We start from the raw sequence: 13,122 nt of genomic DNA on the forward strand, positions 1-13,122 counted from the left end.
TGGCAGAACAAGGAGCAATGGTCTCAAGTTGATATTAGGAAAAACTATTTCACTAGAAAGGTAGTGAAGCACTGGAATGGGTTACGTAGGAAGGTGGTGGAATCTCCATCCCTAGAGGTTTTTAAATCCCGGCTTGACAAAGCCCTGGCTGGGATGATATAGTTGGAATTGGTCCTGCTTTGGGCAGAGGGCTGGACTTGATGACCTCCTAAGGTCTCCTCCAGCCTTAGGATTCTATGATACATTCACTGTGGGATCATCAATAGTGGCAAATTATACAGGCAGCAGAATTGGTCAGGTATTATTCCCAGGGCATTCACCTGAGATACGAGAGACCTTCCACCACCAACTTTTGGTACAGGTCCCTGTTGCGGCTGATTTAGTGCAGGGACTTCAAACTTGGTTTCTCCCCCACCCTGAGTGCCTGCAGTTGGCTATTCTGAGGTGCATGCATTTTCATACACAAAGAGAAAGACTGAAAGATCTGAGTTTTATCCTCAAATATTTTGAAAACTTTTTTCCTGAGATCAGAACGGTTCCTGTCCAGCTCTAACAGGCAGCCTTAAAACATTAGCAAGTGTCCATGCGTAGCTGAGAAGCTAAGCAATCCTGTTGCTTAGCCATATACAGCAGCATAGTAAAAACTGCAAGCACAATGCCCATTTTAGGACAATGGCAAGACTGATTAATTTATGCCTGCTAGTTCATCAGCACCTCTCAGCTACACTAGCACCGCAAGCACAAAGTGATTCCGCCTAGCTTGCAGCAGAGCTGGCATAAAATGGTATAAAGAACAGCTTTTGAAGTAGCTGCAGAAAAGCTGAGCTTAGGCGTGCTGGAGGCTAACTTTATCCGGCACAGATGAGGCCTACAGTGACACTCTCAGAATAAAACCACGTGATGTGAAGTGTCTTTAAGTGTGGCTTAAAAGTGCTTCAGGCTTACTACACATTTGCCAGGCTTTGGGCATATCTACAACACAAAGCTAAAAAGTATTTAAAACCTTAGCCTGGAGCATGGGTGGGTTACCTCTACGGAAACCGCCCTGATTAATGGAATGTCAAAGCAAGCTGCCCAAAGTCACCATTCACCAGCCAGGGAAGGTTCAAAACTGCTGATGATGTAAATGGGGTGATCTCTGAACGTACTTCCTAAAAAAGTCTGATCGGTGACTGGTTCTAACAGACTCAGAGAGGAAAGCTGGTGTGGTTATTACACAGGACTAGGGGTTGCTTATGACACATTTTACAGTGGCACATACGGAGTTGTAGCACCACAGTGTAGATCAGAGGTCTCCAGTCTTTTTAAGCACAACATCACTTTTTAAATTAAGTCAATCCAGGATCCACCTCAAACCCAGATACCCTTGTCCTTCTTCTCTGCCCATTCTCGGAGATCCCACCCCTGAACATTCTGTGGCGATGTGGTACAGGGGTGGTAGTAAGTGGAAACGTTGACATTAGCCCCCTTCTCCCCCCACCCCACACACACTTTGACTTCCACACGTTACAGAGCACGCAGGAGGCTCCCAGAGGAGCAGCTCCAAGGCAGAGGACAGAAGAAGCATGGCAGGGGGGAGGGGCCGCTGAAGGGCCAGCTCTTGATAGCCTCCTGATCAAACCAGTAAGGATCATCTGTCAGAGGTTCCAGGATCTACTAGTAGATCCTGATCTACTGGTTGGTGACTACTGGTCTAGATACTTTCTATAAATGACAGAAGTGGTATTTCTGCCACTGAAGTTATTCACTCAGTCAACAGGCAGTAGCTATCTGTAGGGAAGACTTCTTCCACCAACTTAGCAGTGTCTACACTGAGGCTTAGGTCATCTTAACTACATTCCTCAGGGGTGAGAGTTCACACACACCAGGGACACAACTAGGTCAACCTAAGTAGACTAGGCCTCGGATGTAGAAGATTGGGATTCATCTTCCATCCCTGCCACACACTTCCTTTGGTGGGCTTGGGCAAGTCACCCAAACTAGCTGTGTCTCAAATTATCATCTAAAAATGGGGATAATATTACTTCCTTCATTTCACTTTGTCAGACAACATCTAGATAACACAGGTCAGTCAGTCCGTGTAAATTAAGCTGGCATATAGCTTCTGACCTTTGTACATTGCTCAAGAACACACATACTTGAGAACTTGTGTTAGCAATGCCCATGCTCACCATGTTCAAGTTGCCCCCATGACATTTTCTCCATCCCAAAATATGCACAGCCCAACATTTTTGTCAGGGCCCTTTTCAGTCCCTCCCATCTCTCTGATGGAAGCATGGGTCGTGCACAGTTCAGCACAGTTCTCGTGAGAATTGTGTTAACACAGCACACGTGACTCTCCTGTATTTGTTGAGCGTGAATTAGTACTACAATAACTAGCATTGTCATGAGCTGGGATCCTAGATTTTTTGCAAGAGAATTTTGGATTTTTTATGATTAAAAAAACCACATAAAAATCCATGCTTTTCCATGATTAAAATGAAACACTGAACTTCAATTTCCCTAATCATTATATATCAGTTGAACATGTTTTATTGATGTACATACCACTTTAAGCAAGTGGTAATCATAATACAATAACATCATAATACAATAACATTTAAAAAATTGCAATTCGTATTTCTTACATATACCAAATGCTTCCATGTCTGTATTCATGCTCTTTGGCAGTTGTACAATGCTGGAAAGATCCAGTCATGGCACATTGTGTGTGGTGGTTTTTTTTTTTTTTAAACACTGCTGTTGGTGACCCTGCTGTTCCAGCCTCTTGTTTTCTTTTCTTTTCATTCAGCTTGTTTAGCTCTTTCCACGTGTTCTACAATTGTCTGCCTCTGAATGCAATCCATAGCCTTGCTGTATACAGTGCATTACTAACATGAAATTTGTCCTTGACAAACTCACTGACACCGCCTTTAGGGATTTTTTTTTAAAGTTTTCGGCATCTTTTCATAACCAATTACTCACATCTGGATTCTGAAATGAAATTTGAAGTGCAATAATATACAAATGCCTAAATGCTGCTGCGTAACCTCTATACACCAGAAGCAGTTTATTCGAGTATGTTTAGCTATGTAAATTTAAAGCGCATTTCAAAAAAAATCAGCCACATGAAAGGAGGTAGCATACATTGAACAAATGACACTGGTACTTTTAGTAAAATTTAGTTAACAGTTAATATTGGTTTTATTTTTGGTGACGAGGAAGTTCAAGACATGTTCGAGCACAGTAACTCATTGTTGCTGGACACCATGAAAAAAACAACAACTTGTAGCGACTGTTCCCGTCACAACTCCATACAGTGGATTGTTTCTTCTGGGCTTGAGGAACAAGACTGATGAGTGGAATCAGAATGTAATACAGGCTTAGGATGATAAGCAGTAGCTGTAGAACTTCCAGATGCAAATGACCATGTTCCTAGATCCATGCTCTGAGTTTGTCCCAGACCTCCATCATAGAGGCATACAATGAGACCGATATACGCAATGGAAAAAAAGCAAGAGGGGATCACACTTCGGAAGCTTGCAACACTGAATTGCTGTTACTCAGTGGGAAATCTGTTTAGAGCTAGGAAATCCATTGCTACCCAAGTGTATAAGGCCAGGAAGTCTCCTGCTACACGGAGCGGTGATGCTCAATAATATACAGAAAATAGTGCATGAACTTGCAGCAACAGGGTTCCCAAACTGCAGTGTGTTAATTGACAACACACATATCGCTGAGTACATCAATAGAAAGGGATACTTTTCCTTGTGTCTGCAAGGGCTCAGCACCCTTGATGATGCAGGCAGGTCAGGGAAAGTGCAGAATGCTCACATTTTTCAGAACACAGGACTTTTGAAAAAGCTGCAAGCAAGGATGTTTGTTCCTGAGTAGTGGATTACCACTGAGGATACTAAAATGCAAAAAGTAATCCTGCAAGACCTAGCCTATCCCTTGCTATCCCAGCTCATGACACCAAACACTGGCCAAGACAACAGCGCCAAGAAAAGATTCAGTGACCATCTCTGCAGATACAGAATGGCTACCGTGTGTGCTTTTGTAAACCAATAGATTAAATCTCAGAGAGGAAAAAAAGCATCCCCATCCTTACAGGTGCATGCTGCATACAGCATCATATCAGTAAGATGAAGGGGGTAAAGCTGCCACCATGGGAGACCATATGCTGAACCTGAACAGTCAGAAACAAGGGCTTTTAGAATAGCTATTTTATCAGTCAGTCAATCGCATTGTCTAATGCCTTTATGAAACTGTTTCTCTCTATGCACTTAGAATAAACATGGGTGGAACACTGTCTCCAACTTTGAATCCCTTAATTCTTGGTTTAAAGTAATAGATATGCTGAGCCTCCAACAGCACAACTTCATTGTGTGCAAAAGAAACAAGCAACAAAACTAAAATTCAAACAGATATGCAATTTTTTTGAAAAGCTGTTCCCGACACTGTAATGGGGATTTGAAAGCTAAGTTTTCCCAAGTAAAAATGGAAATAAATAAATTTTTTTGGTCCATGTATCTGAAGTGTAGTAGGTTATGAGTACACATACGCTGACTTGTGATTGGTGCACACATAGCTGGGGTTCTACCTGTTGTCCTCCAGCATGGAGTGGTGGAGGTAAGGATGGATGCCATTTTGACACATGGGATGTTGGACATGCAGAGAGCAGCGGTGATGATTTTCTCCAAGGTCACAAGGCTGACGAGTCCAGAGCCTTTGGACATGTAGGTCAGTAACGCTCTGCAGCATTTGAGCTTGTTGCTAAAGCAAACCATTCGTGTCCTGATGTATTTTCCAATGTGTCTCTCAGTCCTTTTGCCTCTGCTGAAGCAATCACTCTCTATTCTTGGCTCTTCTCAGAGTCACATTCACTTGGCCATCCAAACCCCATGTTCATGGTTTGAGACCAGAAAGTACTGGAGGATATGGCTTGTGAGACGTTTCCTCTTCTTTCTCCTCCTAATCTGGGTCAAGCATTCACCATGAATGGAAAGCGCACTTCTCAAGGCCACCACTCTGAACATTGTTGTTACAGCTGACAGACACATCATTAGATTTACAGTCACAACAGAAGATGGAAAATGCACAAAGCTCAGCTGGCACTAGCATCCAAAGCCACCTGGCCCTGGATACAGCTGCCTGGTTACCGATAGGGTGACAATCTTAGCACGGGATGGCATATGAAAGCCTCCTACTGACATGGATAAAAGTTTGATCGAAATGTCCCAAGAAGATAAAAAGGGACCATCCCTATTCAGATAAACCAAGTAATAAAGGCAAATAAAAAGTGGCTCTACCTGTTTGCTCTACGTCTCTCCACGCACAGGAAACTGCTCTGGTGTGGATTGCGTAACTCTTTCTGAATGAACCCCCGACCCTTGTATTCTCTGGCATTATCAGTAAAGCTATCAAAAGTGAACACCTTTGTTCTTTAAACTGGCAGAAGGGATAGGCTACTTTTCAGTGGGAAGGGAGGGGGACACAGGAGGAGAGTTATGGAAGAGAAAGGAGGGGATAGAAAAATTTCAAAATTGAAAATTGAACCAACAATGTATGTGTATATTTATCCAGGCTCCTTTCCCCTGCATCAGCAGCTCATCTGCACATGCATAGTTTCAAAGAGTTTTGAGGCATGGTTGAGTCCTCCATTGAATGTCCTCCCTCCTCCTCTTCATTGCTCATAGCAGGACTCTCAGTCTCAGGCTCCTTCCAAGTGCCCAAAGTCACCAGTAGGATGCTGGAGGGGTCACTGCCTCACTCCCGGGAAGCCCTCTGCCATCCTACACTGCTGCCCCTGTATCAGAGCCAGCAGCACGGGGTGGCAGAGGGAACTGAGCCATGAGGGAAGCCAAATTAAAAATCAGATCCCTGCACAGATAGGGTTGCCAGATGGTTTCAACAAAAATACAGGACACACTTGACATTACATCACAATCTACATTACATCTTATTTATATTTATATTTTCTCAATTTGTTTCCCAAACAGAAAGCTCAAATACTGGACTGTCCAGTTCAAAACCGGATACCGGGCAACCCTATGCACAGACCAACTGCCCTGTGCTGCTCCCTCTAATACAGAGGCAGTAGTGCAGGGTAGCAGCAGCCTCTGTCCATGGAGAACTCGGGCCCACCATGGACAGAGGCTGCTTCGTGGCAGACTCCCTCCCCCCCGTGCTGCTGCTTCTGATAAGAGGCAGCAGCATGGGGGCGGAGCGAGGGGAGGGGGGGAAACAGGCAGCACCATGGAGCCAGTGCTGGGGGAACTGGCTTTTAAGCCAGCTCCTTCAGGTGGGTCCACGGAGCCGGCATGCATGGAGAGCCAAAAGCTAGCTACCTGTGTATCAGCTCCAGTCTGCTCCCATCACCCTCCACGCTGCTGCCTTTCAGAGGCAACAGCACAGGAGTGGAGGGTAGGCAGATCCATTCCTCTCTCCGTCACTCATTGGAACCAGGTCATACACAAACAGTGGGAAAGGGACCCAGATCTACTATACTGGTACTAAGCATAAATACCAAACCCTGGGAGACAGGAGAATCTCAATCTTCACCTGCAATACAGAAGTACTGCTCAGTATTTTGAATAAGATGTATAATTTTATTTCCCCATAAGCTGCAAAGAAATGTTTGCCTGAAGTTTGATTCAATAGGAAATGCCCTGTGTAACTAGGAGGAAACCAAACTAAAAGGTTAAAGGCACTTGTCAGCAAGACTGAAACTAGGAGTGATACTTGGCATTAGCCATAAAATCTTTCTACTTTAAAGTTCATATATACCGGTAAATGGAGAAGAGCTACCAGTAATCTTGTTTAATATTAAAGCTGCCTCATTAGAATATGCTGTTTGTCTTTTGGTTTCTCCGGTGCCAAGTGACATGCAAATAAAGTAGCAAACATAAAATATTGTTAGACAATCTGAAAGTACTTGGGACCTCAACTTTTGGTTTACTTTTGATTTGTAAACCAAAAGAAGCTTTTATGTATTAAAAGTTGGGAGGGGGAGGCGGGAAATTCTCCATGAGGATTTTTTTTTTAAGAATTTGCAAACCCAAAAATAAAGTGAAAGTCTCAGTTTGAATTTACATGAGTTTGGAGTCCGTCTGCAGCAGCTAGGCCGCTAAGCTGGGCAGGCAGCTGTGGTACCAGGTTGGAGTCCTAGCCAGGGGCAGCCAGACTGCATACATCATGTTGGGAGGTACCTTCCTTGATCCAGCAAATCCCCTCGTTTGGGACCGGTCAGGTCCCAAGAGTGCTGGACAAGGAAGGTCCAACTTGCACTGATTTGCTGTATTTGCTAAGGAATCTTCTTAGCCAAGAAAACTCAGGCACATTCTTGGCAAAGTTTCACTAATGAACAAAGTGATAGCAGGGATTATAAATAGGGCCCATAAATCCTTGTGGTTTCAGAAAATAATTGAAAGTGTTACCCAGCTGCACCAGACTCAGAAACCAGGAGGCAAATAAAAAAAATATAACATTTATTATTAAAAATAACTACTAAGATAAATTGTGAATTTTTGGGCCTGACCCTTTTTTGAATACTTGGCGTTAGTTATACTGAATTTGATGTCATTGGAAGGGCAAGTGACTAACAAACTTTTATCTCAAAACCATGCTGGAATCTCTGATTAAACATGCAAGTTAAAAAACACAAAATTATTTCTTTGGGGTACTAATAACTTCAGATTTTTTGAAAAAAATTTTAAATTACATTTTCTTTCCAGTACTTATACCGCTTACTTCTGGCTTTTATCTCATCATTGGTTTACTTTCACATAGCTTGGCCCATGACTTTCAGTTTTGGTTATGGTAGCTTTCATTTAATCCCAGGCACAAACTCTATGTATCAGTCACTGCCTTATTCACACTTCACAGAAATGTTTTTAAATTTTATTTTTTAAAAGTTCTAACTCATATTTTAAAGATAACAGAAACATTGATGAACATTAGGCTTTGTGACACCTTTATATTTTCAAAATCTGTTAAAAAGTGGGTAGCTGAATAACCATGTAACCACTGAAAATCTCAGCAGTTACATGCAACCACAGCCTGAGGCGACAGCCAGCTCCCCGAAAGCAGTGCACAATGAAAGCCAGTTTATCTGGCTCCTGGCGCGTACCGACTCCCTCCTGCCAGTCCCACTCCCAGGGAGCCAGCTGCCACCCCGTGCTGTAGCCTCTGATACAGCAGCAGCAGCAGCATGGGGTAGGGTTGCCAGATGGTTTCACAAAAAATACCAAGCCTCATTCCCCCTCCCAAAAAGGGGGAGGAGATCAGGGCCCAAATGCAGTCACGAACCCTTTAATTCCTAGGTGCGTCACCCTCCCTCTGCCCCAGCCAGCGTGAGCTGTGCCACATGTCCTAAGCGGCCTTCTATGGGGTATTTTCTGAATTTTTTTTATTGAAAGCAATGCACAAATACCGGGGCTGTCCAGTTCAATACCCCAAAAGCACGAGTCTATGTAATATTAATGGTAACCAATAAGTCCAGGCTTATCTGTTAACCATTTAAACGGTTATACTTTTACATCCCTAGTATATACACATAGTAAGAGACAGTTCATACCTCAAACTGCTTACAGTGCAAGGCCCCAACTCAGGAAATCACTTTAAGAACATGCTTTCTTGAACTGGGGCCTAAACAGAAAAGACAACATGAGAACAGAAGCATTATCTCTGTTTTACAGATGGGTAGTGAGGCAGAAAGAAATTCATGGACTTGCTTAGGTCACACAGCCAGCCTGTGGCAATTAGGAGCTGACTCTAGATCACTTAAGTCACAGTTCAGGGGCTTAACCATCCATCTACAGTCATTGAGTAGCATGTTCCTTTTAGGTAAGATGTTTTGGAGAAGGTGGACGCAGAAAAGATTATGTCAATTTTATGGACAACTTAGTTAAAAATCTAATAAAAGAAACTCTGGATTAAAAGAGAATTCAGAGGACATTCTTCTCTAGGTAACATTTTAAATCTGGCTACACTGGAGACCTAAAATATATTTGTTGCTTTCCATGGCATCTTTTCTGAATAGTCCAAAGCTAATGTGCTGTAGGTTTGTGTGTGCATAGCTGCAGAAACATGAAGCAGATACTATAGTACAAACATTCAGTTGTTCAGGAAATACCACTTACCTAAAAATAAAAATATAGAAGATAACTATAGCATTCACCCAGTCTTAAAGATGAGGCAATAAAAATATCCTGTTCCTCCATCCATCTTCACAAAGAACAGCTGTGCTTACGTATGGAGCAAAGTTCCAAACACTTGCTCCTTTCATAAACATATCCTCCCTATCAGCACTACAATGAGTTTAAAGGAGGAGGTCCAAACTAAGCAGTCTCAAAAGTTTTCCCAGCTAAGCAGTACACATTAAGCAGATGTCAATCTTCATTTCTCTCCCCCTCCCCCAGGAGCTTCCTTGCAAGTTAGGGGAAGATTTGCAGTTACTCCACCTTTATATTGTCTTCGCTCAGTGTTTTTTTTAAACCCTTTCCTTTTGCTTTTTCAACTTTATGTAACCTCCTCTCCTCCTTCCTCATACAAGGTTTCTTTTTCCTGTTTTATTTTTTCTCTGCCTTTTCCTTTAGTTACACATATTTATGATAGGCCTTCTCTAAAATGTGCAGTTAAAGTGGACTGTGTAGATCTTTATAAGAAGATTCTTCCATTCCTTTCTTACATGCTTTCATGAGTTGGATATACAGTCTCATTTAATTGGTTAACCAGTTAAATGTAATGTTTAACTGGTTAAAAGTGGGGGTCCACCTTGGGGGGGCACTCCAACCCAGCTGGGTTGAAATGACCCCCAGCTGTGGACAGAGGCTGCTTCAGCTGGGCTGCCGTGCCCTGCCCACCCATGACGGGCCCCATGGGGCTGTAGGGATATTGGATACTTGAATAGTTGTGTAACCATATGAATAATTGGTTACATGACTATTCTACAGTCCCCGGGGGTGGGGCCAACAGCCAGTGCGCTCTGGCTCTACTCTCAGGGTAGCCCTTGTCACCCCACGCTGCTGCAGAGCCAGGCGGGAGCTCAGTCTGCGAGAGGAGCCAATTTAAAAATCAGTTCCTCACGCAGACCTGCTGTTTACCGCCCTGCGCTGCTGCCTCGGATATGAGGCAGCAGCGGGGGGAGGGAAAGAGGGGGGACAGACGGTTCTGCAGGAGTTGATACATGCAGGGAACTGGCTTGAAAGCCGGTTCCCCATGTGTATCAGCTCCAGCCTGTCTCCCTCACCCTCTATCAGAAGCAGCAGCAGGAGGTTGGGGGCAAATGGCCAGGTGGATCTGATCCTCATGGGCTGCCTGCTTAAAGCCAGCGCTCTTCACTGGCTCCCACTCCCCTCCCCTTGCTGCCTCTGATATGAGGGGAGAGGAGTGTGTGGTCTTATCTCCATAAGTAGAGGAACATGGAGCAGGGCCTCCCTAGCCAACCTCAATCCCCAGGCATGTTTGTATGGGAGACAGTTCTTCAAATACCCCAGTCCCAAACCATTTAGGGCTTCATAAGTCATAACCAAAACCTTGAATTGTGCCTGGAAACCACCGGCATAATGTACTCTGTATAATGAGTATTAGTTAAAACATGAACAGCCGCATTCTGGGGCAGCTGAAGCTTCCAAAGACTCTTCAAAGGCAGCCCCATGCAGAGTGCATTAAAATAATCTATTAGTCGTTTACTTGACTATACACTAACATCCCTAGCTGGAACAGCCCCCTGCTCTCAGTGGGTGGGGAGCTGCTCTAACCCCCATCAGTTAACCACCATTCACATCCCTAGTTGGTGAGCAGTGAAATAGTTAATGCTGATATTTAAAGCATCATGATCGGGATCGGAATTAGCACTAATTGAAACGAATAGGGCATTTCACACTTCAGAGCTAATGTCTCAGGTTTTCTGTACACTCAGATAGACATGACTGCATTGGCTATCTATCAGTCACATTTTGAAGGTTTTCTTCATAATCAAAATCACTGGAGACTGAGGCTTCTTGTTTGTGGGGTTTTTTTTTGTTTTTGGTTCCGACTAAAACAGAAACTGGGGAGGGGAGAACAACTGAGATCAGTCTGTGCCTCAGTTAATTTTTAGCATCCCACACTTCAGAAAACACTGGCCCCCTGGGGATCCTGTACTTCTGTTTGGCTCTATGGGCCTATATTCACTTCAGAAGTTAGCACAAGTGAGAATGTGAAACAGCACTGGAGCGACACAGAGTGAATTTGATTAGCAGCACAGTGTGATTGGATTCGCAGCTGACCCGTTGTGCTAACTTGAGCTGGAGTTGCATCCCCACTGCATCAAGCGTCAGCAGCCTGCAGGTTTCGAACTGGTCCTGTGAGCTAAAGTAAATTTAAAGCACTATCACAATCCAGCTAGACAGAGTTTATGCATGTGAGAATCAAGATAGGACAAGATTCACTTTCTACCTCAAGCTAACTCTGCCATTTTTTGCTTAGTCATTTTTATATGAATGTAAAGGCACAGAGGATAGATATATGCTTGATTCCCACTATCAAATCAATAATAACTTGGCAGCTAGCCTGGGAAAATATCTCCCTGAAATGTCACCTGTGGCACTGTTCAGCAATATATTTATTCTCTGCGGCAGTGCTAAGACTCTCTACAATGGCCATAGGATCGTAGGACTAGAGCAACAGTGAAAGTCATCTGCTCTGTCAGCATGGATCCAACAGCCACACACAAAGTAACTAGCTTTCCCTGAAGTTGCTCCACCTGCCCTGGTCAACCAATGAGCACCAAGAGTGTGTTAATGTTCCAGGGGCACTGACTGAACAGTGTTCTCACTGAAGAATTACCTCACCCCAACAATGAGATTTTAAATGTGCCCCTTTGCTTTATTTAAAATATTTTTATCCTGCCTCTCTATTTAAAATATTTGAGGCGGCTTACAATTTTTAAAAAACACAACAAATAAATGTATATAAAGTAAAATACAAGACCACAAAGTGGAGGTCGGGGGGCATAAAACCTGCTAAAACCGCTCAAGAGGAGGGACACATGCACAACTAAACCCCAATAAAAGCACAGGTAAAAAGGGTGGCCTTGGCCTGGCGTCAAAACAGTGTCAATGTTGGCGCCCGGCAAATGTCCCAGGGAGAGAATTCCATAGCCTATGGGCGAAGGCTGAGAAGGCCCTGCTCCAAGCAGATGTCAACCGTATCTCCATAAGCAGAGGAACACGGAGCAGAACCTCCTCGGCCAACCTCAATCCCCGAGCAGGTTCATATGGATTAGGAGATGGTCCTTCAAATACCTCGGTCCCAACCCATTTAGGGCTTTATAAGTCATAACCAAGACCCAGAACACAGGCATAATGTGCTCCGTATAACGAGTATTAGCTAAAACACGAGCAGCCACATTCTGGACCAGTTGAAACTCTTCGAGGACTCTTCAAGGCAGCCCCACGTAGAATGCATTGCAATACTGTAATCCAATCGGGATGTGACACGAGCATGATTCACTGTAGCCAAGTTGTTCTTATTCCAGAAGGGTCGCAGTTGGCGGATCAGTCGAAGCTGCCCAAAAGCACTCCTGGCCACTGAAGAAATCTGATTTTCAAATGTTAAAAAAAGGTCCAGGATGACTCCCAAGCTGCATACCTGTTCTTTCATGGGGAATGTGACCCCATTCAGAACAGGTAACATACCTCATTCCAGGACAGATGGCTTCCTGATCCACAGGACCTCAGTCTTAATCTGGATTCAGATTCAGCCTATTCGACCTCCTCCAGTTCATCACTGCCTCCAGACACTGGTTCAGATTGATCACTACCCACACCTGGCTCCAATGTCACAGAGAAACAGAGTTAGGTGTCATCTGCATTTTGATAGCACCGTCCTCTAAATCTCCTTATGACCTCTCCCAGTGGTTTCATATATATATATATATATATATATATATATATATATATATCAAACAGAATAGGGGGACAAGATGGAACCTTGCAGGATTCTGTAGCACAATCACCACCGCGTCAAACAGCAGCCCCCAAGCTCCACCTTACGAAAGCATCCTGACAGGTCGGACTAGAACCACTGTAAGACAGTGCCTCCAATACCCAACTCCACCAGGTGCTCCAAAAGGCTATCATGATTGATGGCATCAAA

General features: G+C 43.9%; 1 protein-coding gene across 4 annotated transcripts in view; it reads right to left on the reverse strand.

The window, feature by feature from the left end:
- The window catches only part of EPS8 (EGFR pathway substrate 8, signaling adaptor), a 162,360-nt gene that overhangs the window by 111,476 nt on the left and 37,762 nt on the right, over positions 1-13,122 (reverse strand). Inside the window, exon 1 of one of the 4 annotated variants that reach the window (XM_075897575.1) lies at positions 8,558-8,589. The exons of the other annotated variants lie outside the window; for them this stretch is intronic. The gene's annotated coding sequence lies outside the window, so the exon portion shown is untranslated. Of the gene's footprint in view, positions 1-8,557; positions 8,590-13,122 lie in introns of those variants that run through there. 4 annotated transcript variants of the gene reach the window in all.

The sequence above is a fragment of the Pelodiscus sinensis genome, chromosome 1, assembly GCF_049634645.1.
Source record: "Pelodiscus sinensis isolate JC-2024 chromosome 1, ASM4963464v1, whole genome shotgun sequence".
NCBI lineage: Eukaryota > Metazoa > Chordata > Testudines > Trionychidae > Pelodiscus > Pelodiscus sinensis.